General features: G+C 42.4%; 1 protein-coding gene across 3 annotated transcripts in view; it reads right to left on the reverse strand.

Annotated features, from left to right (window-relative positions):
• The window catches only part of sema5ba (sema domain, seven thrombospondin repeats (type 1 and type 1-like), transmembrane domain (TM) and short cytoplasmic domain, (semaphorin) 5Ba), a 161564-nt gene that overhangs the window by 116713 nt on the left and 21773 nt on the right, over nt 1-23078 (reverse strand). For all 3 annotated transcript variants that reach the window (XM_035174135.2, XM_035174133.2, XM_035174136.2), the window contains exon 2: nt 16063-16127. The gene's annotated coding sequence lies outside the window, so the exon portion shown is untranslated. The remainder of the gene's footprint in view (nt 1-16062; nt 16128-23078) is intronic.

Genomic DNA, 23078 nt, shown 5'->3' on the forward strand with positions numbered 1-23078 from the left:
TCTCACATTACCTTTGGGAGAGAGGAGCAGCTGCTCCATCAAATGCTACGACAAACTTTGAGACCCAACGCCGATATCCCATAGGAATGCAAACGGGGAGTGGAGCAATTCAGGATGTGTACAAGCAACCAGGAGGCATGAATCCCCACGAGGAATCTGGATTTGCAGAGTAACAAGGAAACACCCCCCCACCCCCATGATTCTGATTAGAATTCACGGACGGTACTGTTTTCACAACAACACTGATGAAATGCTACCCTCTTCCACCCTGGGCTGTGCATAGTCTGAATATTTTTGACTAGTCAATAAAATACCTGAGCTTCTGTACCAATATCAAAAATTGAAGTTTTTAAAAAATACTGTATATAAATATATTTCTCTTGAATTCCGTTATCTCCATTAAATTACAGAGAAAGTCAAACGTTTCACAATATTTTTATGTTTGATCTAAGCAAGATCAGTACTGGACCTTTTCTGATACTCTGGACTATACAGTCAATAAAAGGTGGATGACTTGACAGGTCCCGAAAATTTAAGACAGATTATTTTGTTTGCCCCCTGGTGGCTGCCTCCTCTATGTTAGTGTATGGGACATGGACCAGAGAGATGGTGTCTGTCATTTTAGACAGTTCTTATCACATTAACGTGTGTTCAAGTTATTTGATGCTTTAAAAACGTTGGGAAATGTCATGATTGACGGCTGAGACTGACTCACGATTGGTCGAGAGCCTGTATCGGTGGGACCTCAATACTGCCGCTCCACGCCACCAACACTACACTGCACAGACTCTGGCTCCAAATGACGTCAACACACGAGATGGCGGCACCTGTATCTTCCGTATTTTGGCTCCAGCAACTCCCGTTCACACACACGTCTCAATGCTACACAGCTCTCCTCTGTTTACACCGTCGCTCTGCGCTACATCACGCGTTTGTTTGCTCAGATCTGTTGAAGGTCAATCCAGCTTCACTCAGGGGCCTTTTGGTCTGTAACCTTTGACAACAGACCTGGGAAAGTCATGGTTCTGTCTCTCACAAATCTTTGACAGGTACTGGGAGCAGCGTGCAGAGGAAAAAACAAACCGTCAAAGTTTAATTTACAACTGTCATCAAGTTGGTAAGTTTCAGATGATACCAGCCCCCCCGACCTGATGCCATCGTCCATCACAAGATTTGCCAGCTGAGTAGCATCACCCAACAGACTGTATTTTATCCAACTCGACATATTACAGAGGTTGTTTTTAAGTGTTTAAACTGAACAGGCTTATCAGACTGTACCTGCTGTAACATAGTGACGGCAGAGCAATTTATTTATGAACTTGCTCCTTCGATCAAAACACATCCATCAGAGCTTCTGTCAGCTGAAGATGAAGTTTTTACCCGCAGGGTAGAGATGCATCATGTCCGCGAAGAAAACAAAAACAGGCATCGCACCGTTTGTGTCCTGCAGCCTCCACGTACTTAACAGTCTGTGACTCGACTCTGCAGCAGAACTTTCTTTATTACTTCTGTGTTTTATAGATACATTAGTACGTTATTGTTTTTCTAATTCATGCTGTTTGCAGATCTGTTGCTGGTGTCATAAGTATTTTATATGTATGTTGTAAAGGTCTGCTGTGTAAAACAAATTCCCTTAAGAGCAACCAAGGTTTCATTCATTCATCCACGCTTTCACGATTGTTCCAGCGTAAGTTAAAACACAATAAAGTTTGATATGAATGTTTAAATGTGCATTACGTCTGCATGGTTTATCTTCAGGAGCAGCACTGGGTTAAATCAATACAAATCTTGTGTGGATGTAATTATATGCACGCTTCTCTGCATCCGCTTCTCAGTGCTCGGTTCAGCAGGCTGCGATCGCCAGGCACAGAATTGTTATGCACAACGGACACGACCGCAGACGGCTGATGTGCCCGACGCTGTTCATCACCGAACCACTGCGGTGACTCCACTTCAGACGGGCCGCCCAGGTAGGAGCCATTCCATTAAAGACCTCCCTCGATGATTACAGAGCAGAGATCTGCCACGAACACGCGACTGATTTGGAACCCTGCTGGTGGCGGTCGAGCGCCATGGTGTGTGTGATAGAGTGAGGTAGAGGGAGACTATGAAACAGACGGAGAGAGAGAGAAAGAAGAAAGTGTGTGAGTGTGTGTGTGAGTGAGCAAGAGCTGCTGTTCCCACCAAATCCATCTTATTGGATTCTAGCTGTGGGCATTCATCACTCTCCACCTTTGTGCCACTTGGGGATCGGCTGCAAAACTTTAATAAAAGCTGCCGACGACACACAAACAGCAAAATCTGTCGAGAGTGCCTCTGTGATTTCAGAATAAGAAGCATTAATTTAGCTGCTGATGGTTATATAACAATCAGGCCAACATTCTCTTACACGTACTCTATGTGACGCTGGGGAGGCCGACACCAGCAGCTGAATGTGTGGACGTCTGTGAAGAAGAACCCGGCGCCGTGTGGAGAGGAATCAGCTCACATGTCAGCAGCCTGAGCGGAGCCGCTTCTTAACAGGTCTCATCAGACTCTCAGTGGCCTCCGCACACAGGATGTAACAGGCCAGCCGCGGTGTCAGCACCACCTCGGGGAAATTGAAACATTCACCTTATTAATTGGACCGATCTGTGATATAAGAGGCGTCAGACCCATTCTCAGCGAGTCACCTCCACCCACAGCTCCAATTCAGTGCCGACCAGGTCGCTGTGCAAACTCACAGAGCTCGTTTTTTTCAGCGGAAGAAAAATTCAGGCTGAAAAATCTGTGAAATTGATTCTAAAAATAGATTTTGCAACATAGACAAAGATTTTTAGCCATTTCTTAATCTTAACAGCAGCTCACTTGTATTTTTTCCTCTCTGATAGGGTTTCAGAGAGTTCTTTTTTTCCAAGTAGAAGATCACAGCAGGAGATCGTCAGACACGTTCACAACAACAAGAAAATGTCTGTGACATTCAGATGAGGAGTGACGTCCGGAAGGACATGACAAATCAATTCCTCTGCGTAAATTAGGTTTATGTTTCTGTGTACAGCACATCGACACCTGCGTCAGCACTAATCACCAAAAGGTCCGTCCACTCTGCTTGTATCAAGCCTCTTTTATATACAAACATCTTGAGATATTTGGATTCTTCCAGCCTTTTGTGTTAGAAACATCAACACGACTACTTATTCGCTGTGAATTCTTCTGCTGTATTCTCACACGGGCTCACTAGGACATTTCACTAGAGGGCTGAATGGAACTAGGACGTTTGTGTTCTCACATACAGCCCCTCCGGACATTTCCAGGAAAACGTCCGGACTTCTCTTCATGTCTGAAAGCAACTTACATTTCTCTTTTTTCATTAATCAGAAGCATTTACTGAGCTGTGTCTGTCACAAAAGAGGCTTATACACCATAAGCTGCTATTTTCTGCAGATCTTATACAAGTATTGGATGTATGAAGGAATGACCCCCACATAAAAATTTCTTTAAACTGATCTGTTATTTAAAATACAGGCTATTTTCTGTCAGTGTTGATAAAACAGAACATAAACAAAGATATGTCGATAAAATAGAAGCAACGAAATGATAGATCTGCACACAGTGGTTCAGCAAATCATTGCTCAGTATGTTTTTCATTTAAATTATCAAAGCGTTTTTCTTCTGTAGTTTAAAACCACTTGGAACGCCTTTGATGAAATGCTTAGACCTGAAGTGGAGTTTTAACTGACTTTGAAATTACTTTTCAGAAACAAATCACTGAAGGAGAGAATATTTATAACATCGTTTTGGATGCTCCATTCCTGTCAGGTTGACACTTTCTGCTGAATTTGACAAGTCCCGTGACACAGACACATCATGTGTCAGTTCGACAGCTAAAAATACAACTGTTAACGCAGTAAACGCAGTCTGACAACGTGATCAGCCAAACTGTGCCAGGGGATGGTCGCTTGGGTTTTTATGGAAGCAAACACTTATCGACTGATATTCTTAACCGCACTTGACTCTGTCCTTTCTTATCTTTTGAATGTTAAATGCCAACAGTGCTTTGAAAGGGCTGTAAATAGATTATTCTTTGCCTCTGCAGGAAGGACAGTGACTTGATTACAGTGGTTTGACAAAATAAAAGGTTAGAGAACAAAAAGTGACTATCATAATATGAGCAAAATGCACGTGAGCTTTTCTCTCATGACATGTTCCAAAAAATCGTGATCTCACTAAATATGGCTCAACACACCACCGGCGCCTGCAGCCGTGATCCGGTATGCACCGTGCTTACGTTTTGTTTCGTTTTTTTCCACGATCTTGTTGATTTAGTTGTGACGACAGCAGATCACGTCTTTGGATTCGATTTTATTGAACAATGACCTTGAGAATTTGGTGCATTTTTGTAGCTGCGTGCACTTTTCCTCACAACCATAAATTCTACAGTGATTCTGCAGCGCGTCTAGCTTTTTGTAACTTGTTTGGGTTTTGCCTTCATCTGTTGCTGCCAAATGAGGAGGTCAGCAGTGTACTTTTTCCGACTTTTACTGCTACATTCAATACTGTATACGTCAAACTATAGTTTAAAGTAATAAAGATGCAAGTATGAGTTCTGTGGTAAACAAATAATTCCTACACATCGGAACTTCCAGCCTTTTCGGTTAGTTTTTTGGGTGTTGATTTTGGTCCTGTGCCGTGGAATGCTTTTATTTTGTGTTACCATGAGCTGGAGTTCTGTGGGTGCCGCTGAATAGAATTGAATTGAAAGCCTTTATTGTGGTGGCACAAGACAAAGCAGTTCAAAGAAATTAGAGACTTCTGAAAACTAAAACAAATTTATAAAAAACAAGTTAAAAAAATCGGACAAAAGACAGAACCAATGAATATAAGACTTATAAATGATAAGAGAATAACTTATACCAGACTAATAAACCACAATAATTTATAGTTTCAGGGATTCGATTAAATTAAATGTGACGTGTATTTTGTAAAAGGTTGACACATTGATGAGGTGGCTTATGTTGCATGAGGGATCTGGGAACTGTATAAGAAGGTTTGGTTACCTGAGTCTTGTGACTACAGGAACTGCAGCAGCACGATATAACAGCACGAGTACATTACAGCTAAATTTCACCTGGAGCAAAGGGCCATCACAATAGACATCCTGCTGCTGTGATTAAATTAAGGTATATTTTTTTTTTTCTTAACTCAGGGAGGCAAATGTGAGTCATCATGGCGTTATTAACGGCCTCAACAGAGTGATTATAATGTGATTCACTTCAGTGCTTGACACCAGTCCACCCACACATGTGACAACTTAAAGAAAATTTTAAAAAAAAACAATGTAAATGTGGTCTTGACAGTTTTCATTCTCGTTAAAACAAGTCTCTGAACTGTACTGGAGAGAACGATATCACTTGTTTTTCAGGATGATGGAAAGAACTTTCTAACACATCAGTCCAAAACTCCCACAACTTTTGGTTGACATCTCAAATAGTTTGACATCTGGTAACTGGGTCATATGATTCACATCCTGCCAGGCCTGTATGGAAACACCTACATCTGTTCATTTATGTAGGTTTTTGTATATTTATTTGAATTTTCTGGACACAGGACATTATGCACTCCGAGGAAAACAAGGCCACATTTGTCGGCGGGAACAATGTGCTTATCCCCCGCTCCGTCCTCGGAGGTGAATTCTGCCACTTCTGCAGAAACACTGTGCAAGGGATGTTTTGTGATTATTTGCATACAGAGAGGGGGACGCACAACCTGGGCACCAGTTGTCAGAGGAAAATCGACTTGCAGACAAATGCAGTCCATCTCCAAATCCGGGCGGACACATGTAGTTACATCTAAACAATGTCTCTCTCACACACACACACACACACACACAACCACATGAAGAGGTAAAGTGGTCAGATGTTTAGAAGAAACCACAAAAGCTATTTCCAGTTCACAAACTTCACAGCGTTCAGTTCGGTTGGCTGCTGTCACACCCCGCTGTTCGTACAAAGACTGACAGCAGAGGAGGAAGACGAAGTGTCGAGGAGAGGGATCTGAGGTGGCAGGAGCCCTTTAAGCTTTTGGAAGAGCACAACGCTTTTGAACTGTCAGAGGTTTAAACTTTGCAGAAAACGCTTCCTTTGTGCACGTTTATTTAAAGAAACTAAACTTTCCTGGAGGAGGGAGCGCCTCTGAATGAGCCATCACACAGAGCATCAGGATTTTTAAAACCGGACAAAAAAGAGCTGAATTCTCAATGAATCCTCCCAAATGGTGACGGTGAGTCAGTCTCAGGGGTCTTTTTCGAACGCAGCTTACCGACCAGGAAGCGAGGGAACATCCGGTCTCTAATAAGACAGATGATCAAGCCTGACGCCACAGTTGCTTTACACAACATGCAGCTGTAATTAAATCCATTGTGATGCAATTAGAAAAAAAAAACATCCTGCATCCTGTTTTAATTGCTATGTGGTCTCACATCACAATTTCTCGTTACAGTTGTCTTGATGCGTGACCCAGGCGTTGTGCCAGGAAATTTGGTGATGAAAATGAAACGGGTCTGATCACTGGTGGCATTGTTTACCGCCCCAGACACACGCGCGCTACATTTATAATTCCGAACGAGAGCCGTCACCCTCGCCGAGCGCCCGTGTTGTAATTGTGATACAATCACCTGCAGCAGGAACAAGGATTGCAGCTTCTTTTCTTGATGAAATACAACAATCAAACGATTCCTTCATTTTGTTGTTCATTTTCTCATTAGTCCTGTAAATGAGCAGTTTGATCAGGCTGAGCTGGAAATAAGAGGCTGCAGCTTGGATATCTTCATCAAAGCATTTGTGCGTGGATCCAAAAATCCGAACAAGTCTCTAGTGTCCAACTACCTGTTCAAAATGAGACATTTCCAAAGACCTAATTACAAGAACCATCATTAACTGATTGACACAGTCTGTTCAGTTTGATATTTTACCACTTCTCCGTTAAGTTTTGTGTCCATGTGTCTATTTTCCTTCTACAGTTTAATATTCACTGAGAACATAACTAATAACACCTTCTCTCTCGCTCCCTAATTTTGGCTGAGACACAAAGGACCCACAGTCTGAAAACACGCACACACACACACACGCACGCACGCACGCACATGCACACACCACCTCAGCCCCAAACCTCAGAGTAATTAATTCTGTAAAGAAACCTAATTCTACCAAAAAGAGGTCATCCTGTACAAGAACGAGGATTACATGTAATCCCATTTTGATGTTGAAGCGAATGTACCTCTTAAAAAATGAGCATAACGAAGTGAGAGGCTGCAATAAAACCCAGATTCCCTGAAGGTTAGTGTGAGAGTGCATACAGAGCAGGGCTGGAGCCACAGGCCGACACGTTGCAGTCTCATCCACCAGTGGCCATAACACACCCTGAAAACTCTGTATTAAGTTACCTGTTGCTTACTCCCAAATGTTTTGTACTTTCGAACCTGGATAACTCTCCCCCCAGTTAACCATAATGGCCCCAAGTTATAAATACTTACAACAAATAGCAATAACCTACTAAATTAGCAGTCTGGTGATTTATGTGAACGCTGTGAAGTGTTGAATTCCAGGACTGAATTATTGTCTCTGTTTGCCCCTACTGGTTGTTTATGTTGAATAAACCCTTGGTAGTTGATTGGAGTCTTTATGTTTATGTCTGTGGGATTCCTCTGGCTGTTACGCTACATCCATGCTATGCTACGTGATACCTGAGTGACCGTTCATGCAATTTGATCGGGGCATCTAATCTTTGCTGAGGAACATGACACGTCACCTGACTCTTCTTTCTCATTCAAACAAAATTAATGCCGAGTAATATCTGTCCATGTCGTGGCTTCACTTGACATTATTTTAATCCTCTGTGTCTGTTGACAAAGCAGCAGAACACGTCTCTTTAATTTGGCCATTAATATCGAGTCAACAGCAGGTAAAAGTGTAATCTGTGCATCAAATGTCATTATCCAGATAATGTATCTGGATAACAGAGAACACAGAGATCACATGTTTGCAGGTGTAAATAAAGCATCTGTCTTTGAAGATAAATTAAACTACAGATAACCAGGATGTGTTTGTACTGGAGACCGACAGATAAAAGTGAAACCAGCTCTGCCATCAAAGCTCAAATTTCCCCGCGTCCACAATTTGTCCCCTGTCTATGTCTGCAAGGGTTTCAAAATGAAATGTATGTCCCAAAATGTCAGTGTTAATCAATTAGACGTGTGCATCATAGCGCATTTAATGATGGAAATAAATAATTTGTAGGTTATTTCTGGGGACATTCATCTTCGCAATATGGTTCCACATCACAGACTCAACAAATAAGTGATGGGAAAAGAGACGCACCGATCTGATCTGCTCTCCTGACTAATAAGGTGCTTTGATTAAAAATGGATGGAACCTTTTCCTCTGTGACGCTTGAAGAAATGACTTTGACTAAACAAAGGAAACCCAGCTGGACGACTGCAACAGGAGCTGCATGAAAATAAAACTGTAAATATTCTGTACATTTGAAACTTCACTGCTGCAGCTGACTTCACCGGTGACGTGGAGGGAGGGGAGGGTGTAATAAAACATTTTCATGTCAGTGGGCAGCAGAGGAAACAAGAGAAAAATAAAAATACTATCGGGTCTGATTATCAAAAACACATCAATGACATAATCAATGCAGAGAACACCAACCTGTTGTTAAACCCAAAGCATGAGATGAAACTGGCAGATATTATTTTATTATTACCGTCTTCAGGCATCAATATATTTCTTTGATGTATTTTCTATTTAAGCTTTTCAAATCAAAGTGCCTTTGTAATGGAAATAGATAATGAGCTCTCCCAGAGGAGTTAATCAAAGGTATTGTTCTCCAAGAATGAAAAAATGTGAAAAGACGTGAAAGAGAACTGATTGATTGTGTAGAGAGAGAGAAAAGAAAGAGATGGTGTCCTTTTCTTTCATGCTATTCCTTGTTTTCACCTAGATACAGGAAGTGATTTATTTTGACAGCTCCCTCATTGAGTTGTATTTTATTCAGATGAAAAGTCTTTGTTGTGCGCGCAACACGAGGGGTAAAAAAAAAAAAAAGCACAAACAGAGAGAAGAGCGGGAACTGAGCGATAAAATAAGAACAAATAAAGTAAAACAATAAAACGATGTCAAGTTAACGACACAAAAATAAAAACTTGATCGTAGCTGTGAGTAATCCGCTGGCCGAGGGCCTGGTGGGTTAGATGCGACCCCACAGGAGGAGGAGAGAGCACAGTCCAGGTCTATAATTAGAAAACACACAGTGCCACTAATCCTTACTGAATGATTAAGCAGCAAACAGCGGGTTTACGGCCAGGAGCCCACAAACCCACAGCTGATCGGCTGTGAACAGTCAAAGTCGGGTTCCCACAGAGCGAAGTAACCCACAGAGGAGACAGTGGAGCTCGGCTTTGTGGTACGACTCAGGTGAAGCTGCTGCAGCCCGAAATAAATCGAGGGTTTCAAAACGGATTTGAGAGATGTTAACACATTAAAGCTGGATTTATAGGTGTGCCTGAGGGGCTTACAGGCCCCGTATATAACCACGAGTTGAGGCTACAGCAGCTACAGGACACAGGTGGACTGTTTTCCTGTAGATATTTCTGAAGAGGGTAGTTTGGACTAAGAGCGAAAAATGGGATCAACAGAAAGTTTAAACACAAAGTTGAAGCATCTGTACGAGCGCAACACTTTCCTCTTTATTTGTTCGGAACCTTCAGACTTCACAGTTTATTCGGAACCAAAGTAACAGACGTGAAAACTCAGTCCAGCTTTGTCTCAATCCAGCGACCACATCCTTCAGAGGACCCGGTCTGCATCGGCTGCATCCTCCAACGGCCGCGTTGACCGAACCGAAATGAGACGGTCCCGTCTTCCTATTGCCTCACCAGCTTGTCCCGCCCTTACAGCCGTCGCCTAGCAACAAAGCTATGGACGAAAACGTTCTTCAGTCGATTAAAAAGATTGCAAACATGTTTTTTTTAACATTACCATTAGCTGTTCATTTGAGTACTTAGATTCACAAATACATTGTTCTGATGTTAACACTTCGCCTTTTGCCACTGAAGCTCAAGAATGAACTGAAGAGTTTGTCACTGAAGCGCAATGAATCATGGGATATGTTGGGCCGGGAAGAATTCACCCAGTGGAGCCTCCGTTGCTCAGTGCTGGGAGGACACATTTGTCGGCTGCATTTGGGACTGTTTAGTCGCCCCGCTGTGACGGAAGTGTTCTACGAATGCAGCTTCCGAAGGATTCGGCCCCGTAACTGAAACACAGCTCTCGACTTTATTAAAGATGCACAAAATCACATCTCCACAAAATGGAGCCAAATCATCTTGACCAGTGTCGGCCCTGATCACCAAAAGCTCTCCAATCTTGTCTTTCCAAAGAGACCTTTTTTGTCTGCCTCTTCTACGTGTATGAAACCTCTTTTTCATCCTGACATATTTGTTTCCTTCCATTTTCAAATATGTTGCATGGTAGAGATGTCACACACCCACTCGCTCGCTGCAAATTTTCCCATATGGGCTTTACTAGCAGGGGGTGTCCAGAGGAACTGACTCAGACGATTGCATTCTCACAAACGGCCTCTTCGGGTAATTTCAGGTAAATACTCAGACATCAGTGCACGTCGAAAAGCAGCTTTAGTGCTGCGTTCTCAATAAAGTGCTTGGAATAGTTAAAATCACTTTAAACACTCATAAACCGTTTATATTCCACACTAAGCTTGGTGAAAACTCTTTTAGAAGACAGTAAGTCAGAGAGATAAAGGGAAAACATTTTAGGCCAGATTTATATGTTTTCATTGCCTCCTCCATTCAGACAAGCAGCAGCAGTCAGCTCTGGAGTAGCTGGAGAAGACAGCTAATCATTAGCCAGTTAGCCTCCATTACGGCCTGGGATCCAGGCCTGGCGATAAAGAACCAAGGACTCAGGGCTCACGGCTTAATGATCCGAAGATCAGCGCAGGATTTACGGGCTCAGGGTTTCCACCACAGCCCCTGGACAAAAGCCGTCTCCCTTCCTTCGTCTACTCGAGCGGAGGGATTGAGTTCATAAAACCAGGAAACAATGTTGGAACGTAATGAAATCTCCCACCTATCGTGGAGAGAAAATAAAATGGAGACATCAATCACCGATGTAAAGCCTCCATTTGATTAGATGATAAATAAAAGCCACGAACAGAACATTTCACAGCAGCCTCCTTATTAGGTTTTCTTTGAAGAGTTTGGTGGTACACTCTGGAATTTATGTGCGTTTGGTGAAAACTTGATTCAACCATTTCAGGCCCGGAGGATCCGGTCTGGTCTCTCGATATTGAGTCTAAGCTACCTGCTGGTGTTTGAAACAGAAGAACAAACTCCCATCAAAGCCTGCAGCGGACACCGTTTACAACAGGAGGACGTTTATATGCTGTTAGACATCTGCGAGTGTTTCCCTCTCAGATCAGAGCAGGGTTCATCAGGTCGCCTCAAATAACCCCAGAAACATCGAAGCACTGACCAGGTCAAACCGTGTCTCCCGATCTTTTTGACCTTGGACTGTGCACCTGCTCATTTACTTTACATAAAACCATTGTTCTTGAAGTGGCTCAGAACCACCAGATCATTTTTGGACTGGCGTCTTCTAATCTCGATAAACAGATTCAGAATACTCTGAATCTGTAGGCAAGGGAGAAGATTTGGGGGTTGGAGGCCTTCTGGTTTCCGTTTCTAGTTTGGCTTTAGTTGCCCGAAGGTAAACACTCCATGTGGAGAGCAATAGGGGGACGAACACACTGATCAAAATGTTTCGGCTATCAGATTTTTAATTTATCTGAATTTATATGTAGATAGATGTTAATAGAGATTAAGACCTAAAACACCTACAAAAACTATCACTTTGTGTGGATAAACCCTGGGAGCCTCAAAATATTGGCCGTTGACCCCAGAGACCAATTTGTCTGTTTAACAGCATTGCCTGACATCAAAAACTCATAGTTTAGTTAGTGGGAAAGTATTAGCTGCTATTTGTTTTGTCTGTAAGTATCGAGGACAACAAGTGACACAAAATAGCATTTAACTCATTAATAATACAATAAACACGTGTATTAATGAATATGTTAATTCATCTATTAGTAGACTAAATTATAAAGTAATTCATCCAATCCATCCATCCACTATCCTTTAAGGGTATCCTTCTCCTTCAATGGTAGAATAAAGAGGACATTTATGAGTAAAATATGATTCAATTAGTAAATCATTTCCATTAAATATTATATAAAACAGTACTTTGTTAAAAAATACTTTAAAGAATTCATTCAGAAAATAGCATTAAAAAGATCTATTTGAAGATCCTGTTTAAAAAGAGAAATAATTATTGGATTCACAAATTTAACGATTTCAATCAGGTATTAAAAAGAGCAATTTCCTTTCACGTTTGCATTTTCACTTCCTCTTCCCTGCTGCTTTTCCTTTTTACTATTAGCTGTTTGATTTGCTTCCTCATTTAGCTCCAGCGTTTAGCCTTTCTGTGAAAACAATGAAAATCAGCAATGGGGTGTAACAAGCTCCCTGATTGCAAATCACCTGACATGTCACGATTCTTCATCTACCACCTTCTCCTTCTCACATCCACCGAGACCTGACACCTGCTAACGTTTCCCTGATGGTGAAACTGGAAATTTCAGAATTTGAAGTGAAAAATGTTGATTGATGATTATTTCTTCCTTTTGAGCTTATTTGCAAATACAGAGAACATTCAAATCCTGGTGTGGGTTTATGGATCAATGTGAAGACGTCTGACAGAGCTCCTCATCAGAGCCAGGATTTCCAGCTCTGATCAAAGCCAAGCGATGAGATCATCATCTGGCGTGTGTTTTAAGGTTATGTCACATCAGCCTCGGCCGGCGTGATTTTTACTCATCTCAGGGGACCCTCTCCATCACCGTCACCATCCCCCGATGTGGTGTGAATGACTCCTCTGTGAAACAGGCCAAGGATCTGCCAGCAGCCCCTCTCTTTGTGAGCTGAATGGGCAACGGCTCTGCCACGTTTTAAAGCACCCTAATGTACCATGGCTGGACCACAAAGGCAGCGTGGTAATTTGCCAAGGATAATGACGCTCCCTTAATTCGGCCCTCGGGGCCACAAACAGAAACCTTTAAAGAGAATCCCCATCCAGGGATGAGTCCCCTGTCCCCCCTCTCTTCTTTTCTAGGTCTCTTTCTCCCTCTCAGTCCACCCCTTCTCTCTTTCTGACCTGAAAGGAACTTGTTTTCTTCCGGCTTATTGTCATCCCAAACTAAACATCAGCAAACAGCAGCAGGGCTGGAGGTGACAACATGCCAACCACGACTGGAGCGCCCGATCTCGTCCCAGAGCAGAGAACCAAGACAAACACAGGGGTGCTTCCTCAAAGCAGCCGGAGACGGAGCGCCACCGCCGCCGCTCTCTGCTCCAATGACACATATTAGGGAAAGACATTTAGGATTCACAAATTGAATCGAGCAGAGTAAGTGGAAGCAGACAACTGCTGAGCAACAACAGAACATGAGCAAATGCCAGGGCCGGCCTTCAGGGATATTTAATACAGAGGGTGAGAAGTAGGTGAGATTGGAGAAAAGTGGTTTATGCCATTCATGATAAATTGGTCTCTCTCTTCCACAAGGTGTTTGGTTTTTCGAGAGCGAAGGTTTATGTGATGAGTTAAATGTTCAGTCTCCGTTTGAGCATCGTTTCAAACCCACAACGTACAAGATGCAGGTTTATTCAGAGCCATAATCAGGTGATAAATCCTGAACAGATTTCTTTTATACCTGCGATAAAGTTGATCTTCGTGCTCTTTCGACAGATTGTACCTGGTGCTCTGCAGCAGATTAATGAGGGATTATAACATTTAATGATCTTGTTGCTGGAGTTTGGGGGATTTGTGTGTTTTCTTAACGGCTTTGGGCAATATGTTCACTCCGTATCCTCACATCTATGTTTATTCACATAATCCTTATGCCTGAAGGAAGATACAGAATTAAGATGTTTCATTAAACAATTATACCCAAGAACCATATTTTTCATAATTGAAACTTTCATGTTTGATAGTCAAGTTAGTCCTCGAGGACGTTGGGTTCATATTCAATTATTCTTTTGTTGACTTTATAAACCATCTTGCATTGTTATCGTGTCGTGACTTGGGCTTGTGATGTCATCAAAAGGAAACTAACTTCAAAAAACTATTACCAGTAACCTCAAGGTCCTCTAACTAATAAAATTCAATCCATTTCATTATTTTAGTTTAACCAAAAACAATCAATCAAATTTTATTTGTCTAGCCCATATTCACAAATCCCATTTTGTCGATAGATCTTAACAAGGTGTGACATTCTCTGCCCTTGTCATCAGCAAGAGGGGAAACTAGAATAATAAATTGTTCTTCCTAAAGCTTTTGACACCAACACAAAATGTTGTGCAGCATGTGTAAGTTACAAAATGTCCAAAAAGAATAAATTCTAAAGATTTGTGATTAATCCAACTCTTTTAATCCAGATGTGAGAATTTAAAATAAATCACTGATTAAAAGGATCAAAACAGACGCTGACTATGATTACAACATCCCGGTTCGATTCTAGACTGCAACCTCTGTCCCACGTGTCGTCACCCTCACTCTCTCCCAGTGCTCCCTGTCAGATCTCCAGTGAACTCTCAAATAAAGTGCCTCAAAAACTACCACAAAAAAGGTCCACGTCACTTTGAGCACTTCTACTTGTGCGCTGGTGTTTCTGTGTCACAATTAGTGCGGTAGAACGTACAAGGGATATTCTCCATTTGAAATGTTCTAAAATGGGACAGTGTTTAGTTGAAAAGAATAATACATAGAGGTGATGATGTCTGATCTACTGAGTTCTACATGGTTTTCCTAGTACTGCAATAAAAGCCAGCAGTCAGTCCGATTTACCTTTAGCCTCAGCCTACCCTGAAGTTCAGCCTGTACTGTTGATTACAAGGCCAAAACACTTGATAACGCTAAGGTCCACTACCATTTCACCCCTTAGCCCTTCCCCTTCGCATTGCGTGTTCACGTGTAGGGATAGGATACCTGTTGGGACGGAGCGGTAGGGCAAAGGGGTAGGGTTTTATAGCCCTCGAAACAGAGATTTTTCACAGCCTCACTTCAAACCTACGCAGAATGCCTTGCGAATCACCAGCAAGCTGGGAGAGAGACCCACAAATGTAGTATTTTCTCCATTAAAAATTACAATAATGATTAACTTTTTTTTTTGCATACAATTCCCGTATTTTTACATAATTTCATGTCGCATCCCCCCTCTTTGAAGACACACGTTGCACTTGATTGAACCTGCGTATAGCAGGGATGTTACTGAAATTAACTATAAGGTACGATGTAGAGTATGGCGTGAGGCTGTGCTGTAGCTACTGTGATGATTCAATGCAGATTTAAAAATGAGCTTTTAGGTTCAAGGCTGTCTGCACTGGAGTGAATCACTGATTTAGATACACATAGTATGAGAGAGAGAGAGAGAGAGAGAGAGAGAGAGAGAGAGAGAGAGAGAGAGAGAGAGACGGGGGGGTTGTAAAGGTAAAACTCATCCATTAACAGCCCGTCCCTCCACCCATCACCCCTACCTCTCTCCCTGCTTATCCTCCTCTCCTCCGCCTCCATTGCCGTCCTCTAACTGCTGCTTTTCAAATCACTTCACTCAGAATAAAGGGCTTTCACCCAAAAAAAAAATTAAAAGGCTGCCTTTCTTTTTACTACTGAGGCTGCAGAGACGTGGGGGGACTGGGTGGGTGGGGTACGGACACTTATAGAACTGAATAAAGAGAGATAAAGAATAACAGCCAATACTTCATCATAGAGATATCCACAGGAGTGGAGAGGAGTTTTGCATTTGCCGACAAAATTGAGCAGATACGGAAAGAAAATAAAAATAACATCGAATTGTAGAAAAAAGCTGAAATTCAGGTAAAAGATGCAGAAAGTCATAGAAGAAATGTCTGAAGGTGACAAGGAAGCGAAAGAAAGTGAAAGTACTCACCAGCTAAGCATCACTGGGGTGTGGGGACGGGGCGGAACGGGCCGTCTGTCCTTTTCAAACTGATTCTGGAGGAAGAGAAAGAGGAAGGGGGATGGGTGAGTGTTTCGGTAGCTGCTCGCCACCTTCTGCCGGAGCTCTCATAAACAAACCGCCAACTTTTTCAATGGGGTGGAGAGGGCGGAGCAGGAATGGCATTTAATCCGAGACTTCATGGGGATTGTGGGGGATGCAGGAACAGAGGGGCCTACGAGATGTAGTAAGTGGACGATAACAAAACCACGAAGTTCTGCACAGTTCAAAACACAATAACCTCCAAACGTCGTTGAACACTAGCGGACTGGTGCTGCACAGAAAACAGAGGCCCACCACACTCCACTGTAAATTACCAGTACAGATGTAATGAGGTGAGCCGACGCCTAATTAATTGCTTTGAATCAAACACAGATGCTAATATGCAGAGACCACTTTGGGTTCCAAGCTTTTTGATCTTGACGCCACAGAGCAAATTGGTACAAATGGCCCCAGCCGGTTTCTACGGTAACCAGCAAGAGCTCCTCAGACTCGCCATATCCCTCATGCGGCGTCAACTGCCGTGATGTGGCCGCCGTTTCCTTCACTTTCACACAGAACGGCAATGACAGATCAAAGAGGGATTGATTATTGTCGCCCGATCGCTCCGGTGAGACTGATGACTTCCTCTGTGATGAGCAGGATAATCAATCGTGTATTTAAATCGCTGCTGCTCATTAGCATGAATGCAGATCTTAACAAAAATACACTCAGCTGAAGCTTCTGATGGCTGCAATTCATTTCATTATCGATTCATGCTGATTAGTTTTACAACAAACTTATTTCCCACAATGTCAAGAGTCCAAAACGTATTTGAAATCAATTTATAACAACAGAAAACAAGGAAATGGGGCCAATTCTCTCACTTGAGAAGCTGGAACCAGATGATTTTGGGCATGTTTGTTTCATAAATGTCAATTAATCGCTTATCAAGGTGATTTACAACTATTTAAACATCTACTTAGAATTCCTCCGAGCAGATTCTCCAGACACGAAGGCAGGTAGGTAAATGCACTTAAGGGGATTTTCTATGGAGCTAAGCTGAGAATTTAGGGCCGAGCAGCGGGAAGTGTCCACTCAAACAAAAAGAAAACCTTCCCATAATCTCCAATGTCATTGCAGGATCAGGCTTTGTTCACTGCAACAAGTGAGGGGGAAGAATTCTCATAAACTACCGAGTGTGGAACCTTTAGTCTTCACACACACACACACACACACACACACACACACACACACACACACACACACACACACACACACACACACACACACACACACACACACACACACACACACACACACACACACACAGCTCAGCCTCCTGCAGCGATGCCTCTGCACCAGACACTGTCAGCCAAAGAAAGCTGGGACAAGTTAAATCTGCTCAGTAAAACTTTGTTGAGACGACTGACAGGAAAGTGACCTTCATCCTGATGCAAAACATTCTGCAGAGTTGAGGTTTGATAAAAAAAAAAACAACACGGCAGTGTTAGATAACATTAGAACCAATGTCGGGTTCCAGAATTCGTAATTGCATCACACAAAAAAGATTGTTTCTGCTCAAATGAAATAAATCTAATGTTGTGCTCACTGATGGCTGTTTCCCACTATGAACAGTATAACACAGATCCAGTCAGTCCGAGCTGCGTCAGGACCAGAAAAATAGCGACAAGTGTGGAGGAGATTGACTAAACTGTCACTATATTTCTTCTTCTGCAAACATACTGCAAAATAACACCCACTCCAAGAAAATGGAAAAACAACGACAACATGATGTCAAACTGAAGAATAAAGTGAAAACAAAATAGCCATTCAGCCAAATTATTAACATCAACACAATCGTCACAACGATTCTCAAAGCAACAAGAGGAAGGATCGAAAGCGAAACTCAAGTGCCTCCAGCGCCCACGTCGTTTAAATAGCAAATGCACTTTCATACAAAGTGTGTTCATGGTGTGTGTTGAACCTGAGATGCTCTATAACCAGCAGCAGTCCTGATATCAGTATGAGGCAGACTAAGTTCTCAAAAGGTCTTTGTGCTCTGATGTGAAACTTTCTTTCGCTCCGTCAAAAACTTTTGCAGCTCGCCACATGCGGCGCTTTTTCCAGACTTCTGTCCGCAAGAGGTCGTAATCAACGGTCGCCATCGGATCCAGCAGTGAAAGCAAATTCACCTAATTAAGCTGCAGCTACTGGTAACTGAATCAGACAGTTTAATGCAGACGTAGCGGGAAGCAGGTGAAGAGGCGAGTTAGAAAACAGCAGGAGCTTCTAACAATCGACAACTCGTGGAGTTTATCTCTCTCACAAACACACAAAGGGCCACACGTTCAAACAGCAGTTTCTTCGTCAGGGCAGTGAAGCAAATAAGCCAATTACAAGCAAATTATTGCCCGCAGCTTTCCTGTTAACAGACAGTAGCGGCATGATGGTGCTTCACAAACTTTTTGTGCGAGGGCAAGACGCACTACATGATGTAAACAATGGCACAAGACAGTGGCACTCCAGAAAATCTCTCAAAACAGTCTGTTTACCAGTTAAAGAAAAAGTACATTTTTGTTTTATTATAAATCTTAGTTTAATTCAGTAGGCGTGTCTGTCACAATATCTACGTTATCGTCCACATTATTTTTAACCAAATTTTCCGAAATGTTTTTTGACAATAAAAACTAAATTAGTGTGTGTTTCGGGAAACCACTTGAGACGACTTTTGCTTTGTGCCACTGTGAGAATGTTACACAAGCAGTAGCCTGGACTTATGACACAGGGCAGTTTGGACCCTGAGGTTCACGATGCTGATGCCAATCTATGACCCCAACTGCTCAGCCTCCCTGACCCCTCACATTCAGAGATCGAGGAGATATGGCCAATTTGGTTTTTACTCGCCGCAGCTCAATTACTGCAGGTCAAAACCAGCAAAACCTGAGGCCAAGCACACGGCAAACTTGTAAAGAACATTGTTTTTAGTTCTGTGACGGGATGCTACTGATGAACTGGGAAGGGAAAGCGAGAGAGCGGGAGACGGAGGTCGAAACAGTGGCCGTTACCCTGGGTAAATAATCGAATGCATTCAAGAGGCCGATGGCTGTTTTAGTGTGGTCACGGCGGAGCGCCCACAAGAGAACACACACACACACACACACACACACACACACACACACACACACACACACACACACACACACACACACACACACACACACACACACACACACACACACACACACACACACACACACACACACACACACACACACACACACACACACAGCTTCCCAAAAGGTCGAGTCGTACAGACGAGGCGGTTTAACTTGCACAACGTGAAACCATGGTATCACGTTGACGGGCAAAGTCATCCATTACCCTTGTTACGCTGCTCCGTGCCGCTGCGTCTCTACGGTGGTGATAGTGGCCCGGTTTCCAGCCCGGGCTCATGTGTCCTTGGCTTTCCATCATAGCTCTTGACACCTGTTTATATACGGCGTGAACTCTGACCCCACACTCCCCCTTCTCAGAGACAATCTCTCCGGGTTAGTGGAGAGGTCACATTTTGTTATTACGAGAGTGGTGACAAATGACGAAAAGGTCACAGCGGAGATGTAAACAAGGACCGAGATTCAACAGCAGAGAGTCGCTAATGTAAATGTGGGCAGGACGGCTGTTTGTGTCCACACCTCCATGTATATACTGTAAGTGTTACATAAAGCTACTTCCCGTACTCAGCTTCATGAAAAGTGCTCGTGCGTATGTGTTTCTATACACTTGAGCTCACTAAGCTCAAGTGGGTCTCTGTGGTAATTAAATGGCACCTCCATTAAAGAAGCCTGCGGCGAGCATTCGCTTTAACGCGACAAACTGCACAGCTGACCAAGTGGCTTAGAGAAATGGTGGGGAGCTAACAACGCTATTTAAATGCATCGATTTACAGGAATGAAGCATCACCTCGTGCAGACCGCTCTCCGTGAAATACGGTGAAATACTAAATATGAATTATATTTCTGTATAGGTGCAAATGAAGGCAACATTGTGGCCATTGCTATTATCTGAATTTTGTTGCTATAAGCGACTTAATTGATCTCAGAACTGAGGAAGTTTAGTCAATTAACAGTCTACATCCATTTACATTTAAATAAACGGTTGGTACATTTTATCCGGAGCCCAGTTAAACTGAGAGTGGAGGCAGACATTTCCTACACACACTGGAGATGGTTGCCCAATCACAACAGAGTGGTTCCAGTTTGCCAAACAGAGCAGACTGGGTGGGTGGGCTCCAGACAGGAGCTAAAACCAAGAGTTTAAGACAGAGGCTGAAAAGAGGATCTGCAGCAATGATGAGGGAAATTATGTTTTTTTTTAGTTTTTTTTTTAGAGCATTTAAACCTTTACAAAGCCTAACACTATTTAAAATGATGAACCCGTATATGAGCAGAATATGTCTCCTTTAATGAGGCAGTGGATTATGAATGCAAACAGGTAAACGGGTCTTTCTTAGACAACCTTTTCTAGGGAAGAGCTCTGTTCTGAGGTGTAAGGAGAGACATTTCTCCCACTCAGGTATCGTATGTATTGTTGTAATTGACATCTATTTTAGCGTGGCTGCTCAGGCCCTCCATCACTGGTCCCTGCTCCACAGTAGCCCTTTTGTTGTGGATTAGTTTGCTACAGGAGTGAAGAGGGTTACACAACCAGGTGTTTTGTGCCGTGGGAACATTTTACATTATCGAGCGATTTAGCCGCGTACCTACCTGAGGTGTGTTTTCTGCGTCCTTGAGTGGTCGCCTGTGGAAAGGCTGCTCACATTCATGTCAGTGAATTTGGTCGTTCCAATTACAGTTTGCTGTGCTGGTGCACAGAGTGAAGTGCACAGCCGGGTGATCGAGCTGTCTGCAGGCGGCCACCGGCAACAACCTCCGCTTCAGACCGGCATTACACTCACGAAGCCGAATATTGATCAACACATCCGAACAGTGCAGCAGACAAATGGCCGTGCCGGTCTCGCCAAGCCGGCAGAATGAGACATGACTCCTTTTTTAAGCATGTGATGCGCATTTTTTTCAAACACTAAAATCATTTATCCCTTTTTTGAGTCTGTTGCAATAACTGTTTGAACTTATTCTGCCTCTTTATGCTTTAGCCCCAATTGGCTAAAAGAGCCGGCATGATGCAACTCTTGAGGGGGCTTTAAATGAGAGATTGCATGTACATCCACAATGTGCTTTAAATTCAAACCACATATCCTTTAACGCACATTTACATAATGGGGCTGTCAGGCTCGGTCGTGAACTATAGGAGAGTGAATAACCAACTAGAAGTGAACATCAGTGAGACAGGAGCCTCCATAATGTTTGAAAAGAGTCTAATCCTCACAGTCGCTGCTGGAAAATTAATCCTTCCTTTTCTTTTCTCTTCTTTTTCAAACATGAACAATGCCGACACCACAACAGACACACCGGATCACTGGAGTTGGAACAGATAGCCACTTCCATTTTGGATTAATTTCAAAGTTCTGAGTCTGAGCCAATCTCTTATTAAATCTTTTTATCTTCGCTCTCTTTTTAGTGGCAAAATGTCACTTCACGACATTAAATATGCAAGTTCTGTGAGAATAAATGTTTGAGTTTTACAGTAAAATAAGAAATTATTTCTAAGTTTAAATAGTTAAAAGCTAAAAGTAGGTTTGTGTTGCAACATCCACTTTCATTCTGGATCCAGTTCCTTGCTGGCAAAATACCCAAAACTGTGAAATCTCTCCTCAAAACTCTTATTTTTTTCGTCTTGGCACTGTCACTCTCACTAGTGAGAAGTTCTGAATCAGCATCTGAGGTATGTGGATGAAGTAATGTCTGAAAACAGATGTACAGTATACTATGTTGTAAACATCTGTTATTTTAATGTGTCCGTTATTTATTTTATCAACTTTTTATGTGCCCTGATGTTTCTCTCACTTTCACGTAATGTGACTAGTGATCTCAGCTGGATCTATGAGTTTAAGTTACTATTTAGCTCTATACTTCAAAGAAAAATCTAATTTGATTCAATGTTAGAATAGAAACAGTTTGTCCGATAGAAAGGGGCCGCTACGAGCCTCTTACAGAAAATCTGCGTTTGTTTTGCCAAAAACTTTTAACAGAATAAACAATTAAGATGTGTACCTATGTTTAGATTTTACATAAAAAAGTTTCTTCTGTTAATTCAAGTTCTATATAATTATTTGTATTTACATTTTCTTTTTATTGCCTATTATTCCTGCCAACGAGGTTAAAGTTTTCAACTGAATTTGTTTGTGAGAAGGATTTCACTACGGAACTTATTTCCCGTGACATTCTCCTGCCAACCAAGACCGAGTGACAGGTAAACAGAGTAATGAGTGAAAGAATTTCTTGGGAACTGCATCGCTCAACTGCAGCTGAAACTTTGAGTTGTGACTGTCTGCGTGGATGCTTTAAACTTTATGCACAGTGGCGTGGGCGAGCGCAGTGCTGTACACAGATATACAATGCACCGGAGAAAAACATCAAGTTACAGATCTCTTATGTTATTATGAGAAGTGTCAAGTGTTTTGGGGTTTATTATGAAAGTGTGGTGGGACAAACGTTTTTTCAATGTATTGATCAAAATAAAATAATAATATATCGAAATCAGACATTTTCGTTCCCTTTGATCGGCATCTGACCCCAACAATTGGTACCAGATGGGCTCTAATTATAGAACCGCACTGCTAATCTTGATGCATGACAGTGGGGGGGTTTGAAAGAAGTTGGATTCAATAACAGATTCGATCAAATACTATCAAACCACAGCCTATAGATCACATCTGTGCACCAGGTCAATACATATGGATCTTTGGAGTGTAACCAAACCTAACCCTTTGAAGAGTCGGAGCTGTTTGTGCCACCATGTCCAGCATGAGCTCCACATTTCTAATCCTGAACAAAGCTTTGTGAGAT

Source organism: Hippoglossus stenolepis, chromosome 13, assembly GCF_022539355.2.
Source record: "Hippoglossus stenolepis isolate QCI-W04-F060 chromosome 13, HSTE1.2, whole genome shotgun sequence".
Classification (NCBI taxonomy): Eukaryota; Metazoa; Chordata; class Actinopteri; order Pleuronectiformes; family Pleuronectidae; genus Hippoglossus; species Hippoglossus stenolepis.